Below are 11,968 nucleotides of genomic sequence, written 5' to 3' on the forward strand. Positions count from 1 at the left end.
GTTTGTACACAGGGTCTAATTTAATGTGTCTGTTGATGGCGTTCTGGTTGGACTATCAGGCATCCAGGAATTCCCTCGCGTCTGTTTGGCTTGTATGATTAGCGATGTGTTGTCCCAGGTGAATTTGTGTCCCTCGTTGTCAGTGTGTAGTGAGACAAGTGAGAATTGTTCAGGTCTCTTGGCACCAAGATAGATAAAAGGGAAAGCAGCCAATGTAATATATTTGATTTTCAGAAGGCATTTGATAAGGTGAACATATATTAGGCTACTTAAGATAACCACCTATGCGTAGGTAGTAGTATATTAGCATGGAGAGATGATTGGCTTACCAACAGAAGTCGAAGATCTGCGATAAGGTAGGCATTTTCAGGATGGCTACCTGTAATTAGTGGTTTGCCACAGGGACCAGTGCTGGGGCAAGTTACTTACGATGAAGAAAAACATAATGTATCATAAATGAATACTGCAGAAAGCTACAGAAGAGAGGGATTGGAGATCCTAAGGAAGGGTCACTTGACCCAAAAGGTTAACTGATTTCTCTCCAGAGATGCTACCAGACCTGCTGAGCCTTTTCCAACAATTTCTACTTTTATATGAGGGGGATTTGGGAATCTTTATCCATTAAGAAAGCAAGCATTCAATTCAGTAGGTAATAAGGGAGGCAAATTGAATGCTTAGCCTTTATTTGAAGAGGGGAATGGAGTAAAATAAAGTAGAGAGGGGTTTTGCTAAAACACCACAAGGCACGAGTCAAACCACAGCTGGAATACTGAGCCGTTTGAGAAATACTGGCATTGGAGGCAGTCCAGAGCAGGCCTATATATCAGGTATGAAGGGACTGTCTTACAAGATGTTGACTAATTTAAGCTTGTATTCATTGGAATTTAAAACAGCAAGAAGCATCATTATGGAAACATACTAGATCCTTTCAAGACTTGACAGGGTAGAGGAGGAAAGATTGTTTCCCCTTGTGGGAGAGTCAAGGAACAGATGGCAGAATCTCAATAAGGAGTCACACATTTAAGACAAATAGGGAGGAATTATTCAGAGGGCTGTCAAGGGTGGATCATTCAATATACTCAGGAGAAAATAGATATTTAATCAGAAAAGCAATGAAGGGTTATAGGGAAAAAACAGGAAATCGGAATCGAAGATGCTCGGATCAGCCATGGTCTCATTGAATGGTACAGCAGACTCAATGGGCTGAATAGTCTACATCTGCTCCCAAGTTTTGTGAATTTATGAGATTGACTGTCAATGTTAAAAGACAAATTTGGGAATAAGAATAAACATGCCATTCTAAGGATGACAGGTGTTACTAGTGGTGTACCTAGTGCTGGGATTCAGCTGTTTACAATCTATAAATTTGCATGCGGGGCAAAGAAAGATTCTTGCAGTGCAAAGGTAGTGTCCCATCTGAGTCATGAGACCCAGGTTTAAGTCTTACGTGTTACAGAGCAGTGACATAATCATCTCTGCAGGTCGATTAGAAAATAACTAGGTATGGAGCAAATCTAATTTTTCCAAATTTGCTGAGCATTTATTGCTCCGGAGGATGCAAGAAAAATCTGTCCAGGTGCTGCCCTTAGGCCAAGTGAATGGCAGAAAAAATACAATATGGACATGCAACATTATCTACTTTGGTAGTAAATAAAAGATGGCAGAAGCGAGAGGTTGGGAAGACATCCAAAGACACCTGGGTGCCCTAGTTGATGAGTCACTGAAATCCAATAGGAGCAGCAAGCAATTAGGAAGGCAATTGGTATGTTGGACTTTATTGCAAGGAGATTCGAGTCAGAGTAAAAATATCTTGTTGCAATGGCAATAGAGCCTTAGTGAGACCACACCTGGAGTAGTGTGTGCATTTTTAATCACCTTATCCAAACTGTAGTCACAGAAAGTGTGCAGCAGAGATTTATCAGATTCATCCCTAGAATGGCTAGATTGCCTTACAATGAGACATCATGAAATCTGGGCCTATATTCTCTGAAGATTTGAAGAATTAGAAGTGATATCATTGAAACTGTGACATCCTGTAAGGATTTTAAAAGTAGATAGAGTCAAAATGCTTCCCTAACTGATGACTCAAATCTTATTGACAATGTCAGACAAGGGGAAAACCATTTAAGACAGAGATGAAAATGATTTCTTTACTTACAAGGTGGTGATTCTTTAGGATTCTCTACCCAGAGGACCGCAAAAGTTCAATCACTTGACATGTACAAGATGGAAACCAAAAGATTTCTGGACATTAATGGCATTGTGGGAGATACAGAAAGGCAAATAGCATCGAAATAATGATCATCCATAGTCAATTCAACAGTGGAGCAGGCCTGATGAGTTGAATAGCCTACTCTTGCTTTACATTTAACATTGGCAGAATTAGGCATTCGTTATTATCTTTCAGAAATATGATGGTGAGACACTTTTCTTAATGCACCATTGAATTGGTGGCCAGGCTATTTCAGAGGGGAGTTTAGTGTCACTTAGTAACATACTGTAAGGACAAAGATTTCCTTCCTTCAAAAGAAATCAGTGAGCTGGATCAGGGAATTTCATGGTCATCATTAATTCAAGAAGTTCCTCACCTGACAGGATAGGTGTTGAACTCATGTTTGGATCATTTGCGTATTCCTTTGGATCATTTGTCCAGCAGGATGATCATGATAGCAATGTACTCCATTAGGTATTCATAGGTGGTTAGTAAAAGTGGTCTACCAGCAAAGTCCAATGTGGTAAATAAGTCAATCTTCAATACAAACTCAGAAGCACTGTGATTAAGTTACTGGAAAAACAATACCACTATTTAAAGGAACAATTGTTGACAAAATAGGTTTCTTTCATCAGTCAAATCATTAAATAATACCAACAATCACGTGAATAACAAAGTAAAATTCAGAAATATTAATTGATAGAAAGAAAATTGATAGTAAATAGTGCATGCCTAATGCTTGTCAATGTAAACAAACATGAAATTGCAAAACATGAAAAGCTGTTTTGTGAAGAACTACAATTAAAAAAAGGGACAATTTTCTATACAAAAAGTTTATGTATAAACATTAGTTATTCTACACAATTCCATGAATGCCAGATCTTGGAAACAAAGACTATCGTCCATTTTCTTAAGCTATTTAGGTGTATCCCAAGCCAGCATCTTTTACATGCCTACAGAAACCTGGAAGAAAAACCAACAGGAGAAAGTCGTTAGGCCAACTGAGCTTGCTCACTTCTCACATCCAATTTCCTGCATTTTCCCCAGTAAGGGATCAAGGGTTTATCTCAGCATTCATTATACCCAATGACTCTTGTTGCATTTGGACACGAACTGTTTCACGATCTGACAAGTTGTGAATGGTGTTGAACATTGTGCAAACATAGGTGATCATCCCCACTTCTGACATTAGAATGGAACGAAGATTATTGAAGAAGCAGTTGAGGATGGTTGAGCCTAGGACACTACCCCAAAGAACTCCTGCAGAGATGTCCTGGAACTGAGATGACTGATTTCCAGCAAACAAAACCATCTTCCTATTTGCCAGGTATGACTCCAACCAGAGAGAGTTTATCACCTGATATTCATTTATTCCACTTTTGCTAGGACTCATGGTAGCTTTCATAGTGTGATTAACTTTATCTTTTCTAAAAAAAAAGGCCTCAAGTAAAGGCAGTTAAACCTGAGATTAATTCAGCTAAATCAGACTGGAAGCCAGTCTCAGCTCTACAGCTCCCACACACACACTGGGCCTGAAAGCAAGTCACGGCTACATTGCTTCCACACAATTCCTAGAAGTTAGTTACTGTGCTGCATCTACAAAAGGTCTACAACCAAGTCACTTGGTCATATTTTGTAGATGGAAAGATGGCAGGAGTGGAAAATAGGACAATTTTTAATCTTTTACAAGCATTAAAAAAAAAACAGTTCCTCAGAAGGAATTTCTTCACCCAGAGGGTTGTTAATCTATGGAATTCCTTGCCCAGTGAAGTAGTTGACGCTACTTCAGTAAATGTTTTTAAAAAAGGTAGTTTTTTTTGAACAATAAAGGAATTAAGGGATACGGTGAGAAAGCGGGTAAGTGGATCTGAGTCCACGAAAGGATCAGCCATGATCTTATTGAATGACGGAGCAGGCTCCAAGGGCCAGACGGCCTACTCCTGCTCTTAGTTCTTATAAATGTGCAGTAAGAAGCTGATCTGCTCTAGACAGAACTGCAGTCAAATAATTCAAAACTCAATCTTCTCCATCGAATAATTCATAGTTCAAAGTCAAATCTTTAAAATAGAAGATTCAGCAGTCAGTTGCAAGTAACTTATAAATAGGTATAACACTGGGCTTCAGTAATCTCAGACCTTGACAGGCAATGAACATTCGTTGTAATGAAATAATCCACAGATCCACACACACTGCAAAACCAAATTCAAACCCACGAAGTCTACCATGCTAGACGTTAAGCTAGCGTTAGAAGAAATATGAAAGAAAAATGCTGGTAATACTCAGCAGCATCTGGGAGGCAGGCAGGATGGGAAAACAGGGGGTATTTCCAATCAACAGTATTTTAAAAATCAGAAGATGACTTCTGATGCAAAGTCATTGATCTAAAAACAACTGTTTCTCTTTTCATAAATGTGGCCAGACCGGAGGTATGGAAAATATTTTCCATACATTACTCCAGATTTTTGGTAGCAGCAGAATTTTGTATCATTATTACACCAAACAGCTTTGGTATGTCCCTAAATACCGAGAAACCCAAATCCAAATGTAATGTTTCTAACAAACCTAATTACATAAATTACTCAATAATTGATTATCAACTAGCAGCCAATTGAAGCAATCTACCATTGTCATTTCCTAGAAAAATTTCACTGCCTCAAAAATAACAGTTATGGAAAAAAAAAGTGAAAGAGACACTGCCATTGCAAAATTGCCATACATCCTTTGCAATGTCATGCATCACTTGCTAAGGTAGTGCAAATTAAAGGGCCTCATCTTTCAAAGATATTATCTCCATCATTACAGTGACTCAAGATAAAAGTGGTGGATAAGTTTTAATGCAAGGAGTCTGATGAATAGATAAGTTGAGGGCAGATAAGTGGAGGGTATAAATTAAAATGAGGTGTATGCTGTTATTTCTACCACAGACATTGCTGAGACACAAGTGACAGCTCAATATGCCAGGATATAGGCTTTCACGCAAGGCAAAGCTGGTGGTGAAAGAAGGGAATCAGTTACAGTAGTAAGGAGGGATGACATCTTAGAAGGCTCTGCAAGTGAAGCCATGAGAGAAAAACATATATACCAAAGAGGAGCAAACATTGCTGGCATGTACATGAGGCACAACAGCCCTATCCCTACCTCACCAACAGTCCAAGAGAAATCGAAGAGCAGATAATAGAGTAGAGTCTCTAGAGCATGGGATCAAACCCTGGCAATGTGAGGCAGCAGTGTTAACCACTGAGCCATTGCTGAAATTTGTCTTCACGTTTGCAGCATAAAGTGTAAAGGTAGTACAGTAATGATAGTAGGGAATTTCAACTTCCCTAACATGAGCTGGTGAAGCCATAATGTGAAAGACTCACATTATGGGAGAGGGGTAGCTTGGGACTTAATTTTAGAGAACGTGGCCAAGCAAGTGATTGACATATCAGTGGGGACCATTGCGCAAACATGGATCGACCTGAAATCACAGTTCTAAACTTCAGGGGGGAGGGCGGGTGGCTGATTTTAGTAAGATTTGTTATATTTGGCCAGAGTGCACTGGGAGCAGATACTTTTAGGTCAATCTGTGTCAGACTGATAGATGCATTCAAGGAGGAAAGAGGGAGAATGAAGTGGTTGGGGTGGGGGTGTCATAATACAATAATGGCAGTTAAACTAATGAAAGATCCTGACTTTTTTTTTTTAAACAAGTACATTCAGGATAAAGCTACAAACAAGACTAGCAGCCAACAGGGCCACAGCAGTAATTCCTGCATGGAATTACAGGATGCAGATAGGGTTCTAAGTGCCTACTTAATCTTGGTGTTCATTAGTAAGAGGGACAATGTGGGTAAAGAGAGAAGGACTGATCTACTTAAAATTAGAGTAGACAGAAGAGCTTTGAGGGGTCTGCCAGGCTGGAAAGTACGCAAACCTCCAGGGCCAGATGAAAGGCATCCTTGGCTATTCAGTCAGACAAGGGAGGAAACTGCAGGCATGTTAGCAATAATTTACAATCCTCTGTAGCTAGAGAGGAATTGAAAGTCAGCCAATGTTGTAGCACTGTTCAAGTAGTGAGCAAAGAATAAACCAGGAAACCATAGGTCAGTCTAACCTCAGTAGTAGGAAAACTATTGGAAACTATTCTGAAGGAAAGAAATAATCTTCACTTGGAGAGGCAGAGATTAATGAAGAACATTCAGCAAATTTGTTTAGTAGAGCTCATGTCTGACTAACATGATTGAATTTTTCTGAAGAGATAACCAGGTGTATAAATGAGGGCAATACATGAGATGTGGTCCACTTGGATTTCAGCAACCTTTTTCATGAGGTCTCACATGGAAGACTGATAGCAAAGATAACAGTCCATCGGATCCAAGGAAATTCAGCCAAATGGATCCAGAATTCAGTGAGTGGCAGGAAGCCATGATTCAGAGAGCATTTGCATGACTGAAAGCTTGTGTTCAGTGGGGTTCCACAGGGATCAGTGTTGGGGCCCTTACCATTTGGGATTAATATAAACAATTTAGATTTAAACATAGGGGGCTTGATCAGAAAGTTTGCAGGTTACACAGAAATTAGTGCTGTAGCACAGTGAGGAGGACAGTTTTAGATTACAGGAGGTGAGAGACAGCTAGTCAAATGGGCTGATGAGTGGCAAATGGAATTCAATCAAGATAGGTGTAAGGTGATGCGTTGGAGAGGGGGAAGACAAAGAAATAGAATACATAAATATTAGGACCCTTGGAGGCACCAAAGATCAGAATCCTTTAAGGTAGCAAAACAGGTAGATAAGTGGCTAAAGGTGACATATGGGATACTCATCTTCATTAGAAGAGGCAGAGTTTAAGAGTAGATGTTATCTTGGAACTGCATTAAAAAAGTTGGTTAGGCTAGAATATTGTGTCCAGTTCTGGAATCCATATTATAAGAGCAAAGTGATCGCACTGGAGAGGGCACAGAGGAGATTTACTGGGATGTTGCCTGGACTAAGTGTTTCAGTTATGAAGAGAGACTGGGGTTGTAGTCCTTAGAGCAGGGGAAATGGGGGGGGGGGGCGACATGATTTGTGTGCAAGATGAGGGACATAGACAGGGTGGTCAGAAAATCTTTTCCCCTTGGCTGGGGGCAGATCAACGACGAAAGGGCACAGATTTAAGACAAGGGGTAGAAAATGCAGAGGAAAGGACAGGAAACTTTATTTCACCTACAAATGGTTAGAAATTTATAACAGTGTGGTCAAGGCAGAAATCCTCATAACATTTAAGTATATTTAGATATGCACTTGAGATGCCAAGGCATGCACAAATATGGACCAAATGCTGGAAAATAGAATTAGAAGAGTGAGGTACTTGTTTTTGACTGGTACAAACTCAGTGGCCTCTTTCCAGGCTCCAGATCACAATGACTTTTTTTGCATCGAGTGACTGGTGACCACCCATAATATATTGACTAAGCAAATATTTCTCATCATTATCTTCACAAATCTGATCTTGCAAACTCTCATTTTACTGCTTTGACATATATGAAGTGATCCTTTTGGGATCACTATTATCCTAATATACGTGATTCATTGACAAGATCCTCACGGACTAACTTGTGGCTGATGAATCCTGTTTCTCGGTGTATTTCCCTTACATCCATCTATGTTGCATCCTCCCAATCTTCCACAATCTGAAAAGTTGTAGAAGAGATTCAAATGGTTTAAAGCCAAAAGGTTTCATGTTAGATGAGTTAGTGATTAATCCAGTAACTAGCTGATACAGACCTGAAACAGTTTTAACTTCCTTTCTCTACAGATGTTATTTGACCCAAGTGTGACCAGCCTCTTTGAATTTTTGCAAACCTGCATCCTGTTTGTTTTACAGGCTGAACATGACAACCAATCATCATTCCCAATCCTCTTCCAATTTCACCTTAACCAAAAAAAAAAGTCCCTAATTGAAAATTTACTTCCTCCAGTGTTGGTTCTTTGCTGAAGTACAGTTTCAGTGTTATCAAGCATCTTTGTGGCTTAGTAGTTAGCACTGCTGCCTAACAGCACCAGGGAGTCAGGTTCGATTCCAGCTTTCAGTGTGGAGTTTGCACATTTGCCCCATGTCTGCGTGGGTTTCCTCCAGGTGCTCTGGTTTCCTCCCACAGACCAAAGATGCGTAGGTCAGGTGGAGTGGTCATGGTAATTATGGAGTTACGGGGATAGGGTCAGAATCTGGGTCTCAGTAGGATGCTATGCAAAGGATGGCTGCAGACTCGATGGGCCAAAACCTGCACTGTAGGGATTCTGAGGTTGTCTGATCTTTGAAGACCAACTATCTGCATGCATTCAATGCCGAGTTAACGAATAGAAATCAAGAGCAAGACATGTGTTTTTCTTGGCCACACACATCAGGAGTAGAGATACCAAGTACAGCTCTATTACACAACAGCAATGAGTTCAACAACTAGCAAACAAATTTCAAATAAAACTAAGACAGAAGGACAAAAATAATTCAAGGACCAGTAAGTGATATTATAGTCACAGAAAATACAATAGGTGATTGTCACGTTAGTGTTAGATATTAAACAGACACCTATATTGTAGGACGCAATGGCCTAGTGGTATTGTCACTAGATTATTATTCCAGAGACCTACATATGACTCCATTGACTCTAAATTGCCTTCTGGGCAACTAAGATGAACAATAAATGCTGACCTAGCCAACAACACCCACATCCTGTGAATAAATTTTAAAAAACAAATTCAGTTTGCTTGGTTTAGGCTGGGTTATAAAAAGCTGAATTCAAGGCAAGGATAGTGACTTTTCTACTGCCAGCTGTACACACAAAATTGTACTGAACATAACTGAAGATAATGTGCATCATAACCAAAATCCTGCACACACCTTTGGCTTCTTGTCCTTGCAAACATTCCCCACATCCAATTGATAAAAACCCACAAGGTGGTTGAAACCATTTATGTTACACCTCAGTTGCCTCTTCACAACTAGTTAGCAACCCTACTGCTCATCATCGACCTTGGCATCTCAAATGGAACAACCTTTCCAATCAGGACCCACCTTTGGATCAAGGAATTGGGAAAAATAGGAAGTCACTAAATTTCCTTGTGATAAATCTCATCTGATGAATGTCAGACTTCAAAACTACCAAGATAAGAATTTTCTGAAGAAGGGTCTCGACCCGAAACGTCAGCTTTCCAGATCCACTGATGCTGCTTAGCCTGCTGTGTTCCTCCAGCTCTACACTTATCTCAGATTCTCCAGCATCTGCAGTTCCTACTATCTCAAGATAAGAATAGTCCTTGCTGAACAGGTTCAGGATAAGCCCAATGCAGCCAATCTCCACCAATAAGACTCAGTTCAAATTCATCTAGAGACACAAACAATGCAGCACAGTATAGAGGAGTGTCCCCTCCACAGGAGCTGGACCATCAACCCAAACATAGCCAATGCTTGGCTCTAAGGATGTGCATTCACTAAAATTAATGCAGCATTTAACTGTAGCAAAGAACCTTACCAAACTAAACGTCAACTGCCATCAGGAAAATTCTTCCCTGGCTGGAGCCATACCTAGCACAGAGGAAGATAGCTGTGGTTGGAGGTCAATCATCTCAATCCCATGATATCACTGCAGCAGTTCTTCAGGATAGTGTCCTATGCCCAACCATCTCTAGCGGTTTCAGTGACCTCCTTTCTCATTATAAAAAAGTCAAACATGAGATCATCCACTAATGATTTTACAGTGCTCAGCACCAAATTGTGACTCCTTGAATCCTGAAGGACTGCACATCAATATGCAGCAAGCCATCGACAAATTGAGGCTTGGGCTAATAAAGCAGCAAGGCAATGACCATCTCAAACAAAAGAGAATCTAACCACCAACCTTAGACATAATGACATTACCACTGAATCCCCAGGTAACATCCATTTACCAGAATTTAAACTGGATATCATAGTTTTTACAAGAGCATAGCGTTTGGAAATTAAATAGCACACTGGCTTCCCCACCTCATGAAAACCAATCCACCTTTCAAAAAGGCACAAGTCAGAAGTGAAGGAATACTGTCCACTTGCAATGGACCAGTTACTAATTTTCTGCGATTAATACCTTATGCTTAAAAATTTATTTAAGGGATATGGGCCAAAGGCAAATATATGGAGTTAGGCCACAGACCGGCCATGATCTCATGAACAGTGGATCAGGCTTGAATGGCCTACTCCTGTTCTTATGACAGCAGCTCCAACACAAGCTTGAACCATCCTATTTTAAGGCAGCCACCGCCCATCCAATACCTTGAACATTCACTCCCTTCACCACAATGCACTGGGGCAGTTTGTGCCATCTACAAGATGGACTGCAAATAACTCAAAACTCCTTCAAAAGCACTTCCAAACCAACAACCTTTCCCACCTAGAAACAAAGGCAAAGATGCAATGAGAACACCATTGCCTGGAAATTGCCTTCAAGCCACACGCCATTCCAACTGGTAATGGCATTAGCAATCCTTCACTGTCGCTGGGTCAAAGTCTTGGAACTCCCTCCCTAATGGCACTCGGTGCACCTACACCACGTGGACAGTATTTGTTCAAGACAACAGTGCACTGCTAATTTCTCAAGAACAACAACAGAAGGGCAATAAAAGTTCTGGCCTAGCCAGTGATGCCACTCCCCTTGAACAAGTTAAAAAGACTGGCGAGAATTATGGCTTGCCCCATGCTTCTCATAAAGTGAAGTAGCCCAAGAAAATAAAAATGCCAGTTGAATTGATTCATCTTATATATACAGTCCTCTGGGGTGTTTGAGAAATTTTACATGAATTTCTAAACAAGTTTAAGAAATCACTTTATATTTACTTGTATATTTGGTTTTATTTACAAACTAAAAATGATAAGTTTTAGAAGCAACCTCAGCCAGGAACAGAGCAAAAATGTAAGCTGTCAGAATTAAGGTATATGTTCAAAGCAGTTAAGAGGTTGAAACTTGTCTTCTTTCTAAAACATAGATCACACCACATATTCTAAAAAATCAGAAAAACCAAAAAATAAAGTTCTTGTCATATTCCTGTTTAAGTGCAATCAAAAGCCCATGCACCACATTAAACATCCATTCACTAACTCCATCTCCCTGCAGCTGCAGGGTGTTTTACCCAAGGATGCACTGCAGCAACTCTAAGGCTTCTTCGACAGCACTTATCTAACAAACAATATTAATGGCAACATCAACAGATGAATGGGAACATCACCTTATCTAGTTCACACCTTCCTACTTGGAAATACACTATACTTCCTTTATAATTAGCAGGTAAAATTTCTCAAATCGGCTACGTAACAGACTGCAGCATTTCAAGGCAGCAGGCAGTTCACCACCACCTTTGCAAAATAAACTAGGGACAGTCAATAAATGTCAACTCTTCCAACAGGAGCAATCTCTCAGTTCTTTTTCTATCTTTTAAAGGACTACTAAAAATGCAGCTTCAACACCAACGGTTCTTAGTACAATACGTTTTCATTGATTTCCTGAATACATTCTCATGTTTTGCAAAAGTCACTGTTGGGTACCAAACGCCAAACAAACGTCTCACTCATTTAAGAATAAACATTACTTGAGTTCTAATTGATTGAAATGGGGGAGGAAAGAGGAGAAGAAACAAGGTTCTTAATTTTTTTAAAAAAAGTGAAGCTCGTCTGTTTGGAAAAAAAGTCGATCCGGTGGTGCGGTGGAGCTACAAGAATAAAACTTCCCGATTTCTTCGGTTCCTTTTGTATGCTGCTTAAGATT

The 11,968-nt window shown here is 40.0% G+C and overlaps 1 protein-coding gene across 4 annotated transcripts in view; it reads right to left on the bottom strand.

Moving 5' to 3' along the window:
• ralba (v-ral simian leukemia viral oncogene homolog Ba (ras related)) overlaps positions 1–11,968 on the bottom strand; it is a 62,774-nt gene that overhangs the window by 50,198 nt on the left and 608 nt on the right. The gene's annotated exons all lie outside the window — the stretch shown is intronic.

Source organism: Rhincodon typus, chromosome 7 (assembly GCF_021869965.1).
Source record: "Rhincodon typus isolate 14 chromosome 7, sRhiTyp1.1, whole genome shotgun sequence".
In the NCBI taxonomy this organism is placed as follows: Eukaryota; Metazoa; Chordata; class Chondrichthyes; order Orectolobiformes; family Rhincodontidae; genus Rhincodon; species Rhincodon typus.